This window comes from Lycium barbarum, chromosome 8 (assembly GCF_019175385.1).
Source record: "Lycium barbarum isolate Lr01 chromosome 8, ASM1917538v2, whole genome shotgun sequence".
NCBI classification, from domain to species: Eukaryota; Viridiplantae; Streptophyta; class Magnoliopsida; order Solanales; family Solanaceae; genus Lycium; species Lycium barbarum.
In genome coordinates, this window is record NC_083344.1 from 30,160,213 (window position 1) to 30,163,689 (window position 3,477).

The 3,477-nt window shown below is 41.6% G+C and overlaps 1 non-coding gene across 1 annotated transcript; it reads left to right on the forward strand.

The window, feature by feature from the left end:
• The first annotated feature begins 3,154 nt into the window (after nt 1–3,154).
• LOC132608429 (small nucleolar RNA R71) lies at nt 3,155–3,260 on the forward strand. The gene has a single exon (XR_009570352.1). It is a non-coding gene; the product is annotated as a small nucleolar RNA R71 (small nucleolar RNA).
• The last annotated feature ends 217 nt before the right edge of the window (nt 3,261–3,477 follow it).

Below are 3,477 nucleotides of genomic sequence, written 5' to 3' on the forward strand. Positions count from 1 at the left end.
CACATCAATTCAAAGAGCAATAACCAATCAGGAGCAACAATAACAAGAGTAGTAGTGAGATGCTCTTTCAACTCATCAAAAGCCTTCCGACACTTATCATCAAACACAAACTTAGCCTCTTTTTCAAGAAGCTTGCACATTGGGTTAGCTATTTTGGAGAAATCTCGATGAAGCGCCTGTAACCCAGCATGTCCCAAGAAACTTCAGACACCTTTGATAGAGCTAGGCGGAGGAAGTTTTGTAATCATATCTATTTTAGCTTGATCAACCTCAATTCCCTTTTCAGAGATTTTGTGACTGAGGACAATCCCCTCATTCACCATAAAGTGGAACTTCTCCCAATTTAGCATGATATTCGTCTTTTCACATCTTTTCAGCACTTGACCCAGATGGCCAAGACAATCATCAAACGAATCCCCCACAACAGAGAAGTTCCATGAACACTTCCAAGAAGTCCTCTACCATATCAGAGAAAATTGACATCATGCACCTATGAAAAGTTGCTAGTGCATTACAGTAACCAAAAGGTATCCGGCTAAATGCAAACATCCCGTAAGGACAAGTAAAAGTAGTCTTCTCCTAATCTTCTAAAGCAGTGTTGATCTGATTGTAGCCCAAATAACCATCAAGGAAGCAGTAGTAGGAACGTCCCGCTAGTCTATCAAGGATTTGATCAATAAAAGGCATAGGGAAATGGTATTTGCATGTGGCTATGTTGAGCTTGCGATAGTGCATGCAAACTCTCCATCCGATGACATTCTGGTTGGGATCAACTCATTCTTTTCATTGGGCACAACAGTGATGCCACCCTTCTTAGGAACATATTAGACTGGGCTCACCCATTTACTATCAGCGATTGGGTAAACCAATCCCGCATCTAACCATTTGATGATCTCTTTATTGACGACCTCTTGCATATTCTAGTTCAGTCTCCTCTGATGCTCTACACTCGGTTTGCTATCCTCCTCCAGTTGAATTTTATGCTCACAGATCCCAGATGGGATACCTCGAATGTCTGCTATGGTCCAACCAATAGCACGCCTATACTCTCGCAACACCTCCAAAAGCTGTAGAATCTGCTCCTCAGTCAATAGGGCTGAAACAATCACCGGCAATGTATTGTTCGGACCAAGGAACTCATACTTCAGATGTAATGGGAGCTGCTTAAGCTCTAACTTGAGTGGCTCAATAATCGAAGGCTTTGCTGGAGGAGTTGTTCTATTTTCCAGATCAAGATTTAGCTTCTTTGGGTGATAAGAATATGAACCCAACCCAACAAGTGAATTAACTGTCTCCATATAACCTTCCATGTCCTTAGCATCAAAGTTTACAAAAATACCAGCTAGAGCTTCACCCAAACATTCTTCTTCCATCTTGAACTCCACTGCTTCATCAACAACATCAAACGAATCAATTACTGAAATGCTCTCATAAGCACTTGGTAACTTCATCATTTTGCTAGCTCGAAAAGTAACTTCTTCATCGTTGACTAGGAACTTGATTTCATTTTTCTCTGAATCTATCAGAGCTCTGCCTGTAGCAAGGAAAGGTCTCCCCAAAATAATAGGAATGTCCCGATCAACAGCACAGTCAAAAATCACAAAATTAGTGGGTAACATAAAATCACCAACCTGCGCAAGTACATCATCAACCACCCCAACGGGTCTTTTGATAGACCTATCAGCCAGTTGTAACCTCATAGTAGTTGGCCTTGGCATCCCCAAACCTGATTGTTTGTATATAGTAAGGGGCATCAAATTATTGCTCACCACATTATCACACAAAGCACGAGCAAAATCATGGTGCCCAACAGAACAAGGAATGGTGAATGCCCCAGGATCACCGTTTTTTCTAAATAGCAGTAGTGGAGATGATGGAACTCACGGTGTGAGTCAGACTTCATGTTGGACCGTTTTCTTCTTTGTCAGCAGTTCCTTCAGATATTTGGCAAAACCGGCATCTCCTGCATAGCTTCCAAGAAGGGGAAATTAAGAGATAACTGCTTCAACTAATCATAAAACTTCTCAAACTTAGCATCCTCCTTCTTCTTTACCAACCTCTGAGGAAAAGGTGGTTTAAACTTGAAAAGCTGAGTCAAAGGGTGGAGATCCCCTTTCACGATCTGATTTCTCGTGTTATCAGCATCCTTCACTATCTCTGGAATATCAGCAACCTTCTTGTCATCTGGATTCTTATCAACAATAATGGGTGCTTCAGACTACACCTCATCCTCTTCATCTATCGGCTCAAGATCAACCACCTTTTTACCATCCCTTTGGAGTATTTTACCACTCCTAGTAGTGATGGCAAACAAACGGTCTACACCACCTCCCCCATTCTTTGGATTTGGAATAGTGTAACTCGGAAGTCCTCCCCTTTTTAGGAGGGTGCTGCTCTCTAGAAATATCTCTCATCTGTGGCTCAAGCTTCTGAACAGCCGCTGTATGCGAACCCACTATCTCTGTCAACCAAGATAAAGTCCTCTCAGACTTAGACTAATTGGCCAGTATCTTCTCAAGCATTGCTTCAACCTTCGAACTACCTTGCTCTGTTGACTGCCCTTTCGGTGGTATATACAGATTGGAACTCTTGTTCCCAACATTTTTACTGTTGTTGTAGCTCCCTTGGTTCGTACTACCATAATTGTTGTTGTAGTTCCCTGAATTATTATAAGCACCTTGACCTTGCTGAGGTCTCCATTGATTCTGATTCTGGTAACCACCTTAGTAGTTCTGTCTTTGGTAACCTCCTTGAGAGTTATTCACATAATTAGCATCTTTAACCTGCATAGGGGGCCCATCATGGAATGGACAATCTTGACTATGGTACATCATCCTCACAAACATTTACCTTCTTGATCTGGGATTCATCAAACTTCTTTGTTAACAAGGAAATATTTGTTGCACGTTTTGCCAATGTTTGTTAGGTATCTTGATTCTCCTTTACTATATTCTGGATCATAGCACTACCATACGGTACCACATCAGCATTCTTTGAGTGCCAAGCCTGATTATGAGTCTTCAGCTTGTGAAGTATGTGGGTCACTCGTCGATAAGATTTGTTCATGAAACAACCATCAGCTGCATTATTAGCAATTGACTGCGTCATTGGATCTAGCCCTCGGTAGAACTTCTCTATTAATATGTGATCTGAAAAACCATGAATCGGACTTTTCTGCAAATACTCCTTGAATCTCTCCCAGGCTTCATATAGTTGTTCCCCTGGTCACTGCTTAAATTCATAGATCTTGTCATGAATTTCATCCTTCCTGCTAGGGGGGGTACCATTTTGTGAGAAAAGCAGTCCCCATCACTGCCCATGAAGTAATCAAATTTCGGGGCAGCTTCTCAAACCATGTTCTTGCCTCTCCAGTTAAGGAATATTTGAATAATCTCAACCGAATAGCATATTGTGGAACGTTGTTCTGGATGTGATTAGCACACACATCAATAAAATTCTGCAAATAACGTTGAGGGT